Consider the following 794-nt stretch of genomic DNA (forward strand, 5'->3'; position numbering starts at 1 on the left):
TACCAGGCTAAACAGAACCTGGACGGTCCTGCCCACATTCTCAGGCTGTTACCAGGTTAAACAGAACCTGGGCGGTCCTGCCCACATTCTCAGGCTGTTACCAGGTTACACAGAACCTGGATGGTCCTGCCCACATTCTCAGGCTGTTACCAGGCTAAACAGAACCTGGACGGTCCTGCCCACATTCTCAGGCTGTTACCAGGCTAAACAGAACCTGGATGGTCCTGCCCACATTCTCAGGCTGTTACCAGGTTAAACAGAACCTGGATGGTCCTGCCCACATTCTCAGGCTGTTACCAGGTTAAACAGAACCTGGACGGTCCTGCCCACATTCTCAGGCTGTTACCAGGTTAAACAGAACCTGGACGGTCCTGCCCACATTCTCAGGCTGTTACCAGGCTAAACAGAACCTGGACAGTCCTGCCCACATTCTCAGGCTGTTACCAGGCTAAACAGAACCTGGATGGTCCTGCCCACATTCTCAGGCTGTTACCAGGCTAAACAGAACCTGGACGGTCCTGCCCACATTCTCAGGCTGTTACCAGGCTAAACAGAACCTGGACGGTCCTGCCCACATTCTCAGGCTGTTACCAGGCTAAACAGAACCTGGACGGTCCTGCCCACATTCTCAGGCTGTTACCAGGCTAAACAGAACCTGGTCCTGCCCACATTCTCAGGCTGTTACCAGGCTAAACAGAACCTGGTCCTGAACACATTCTCAGGCTGTTACCAGGCTAAACAGAACCTGGTCCTGAACACATTGTCAGGCTGTTACCTGGTCCTGAACACATTCT

The sequence above is a fragment of the Poromitra crassiceps genome (genome assembly GCF_964638095.1).
Source record: "Poromitra crassiceps genome assembly, chromosome: 12".
In the NCBI taxonomy this organism is placed as follows: domain Eukaryota; kingdom Metazoa; phylum Chordata; class Actinopteri; order Beryciformes; family Melamphaidae; genus Poromitra; species Poromitra crassiceps.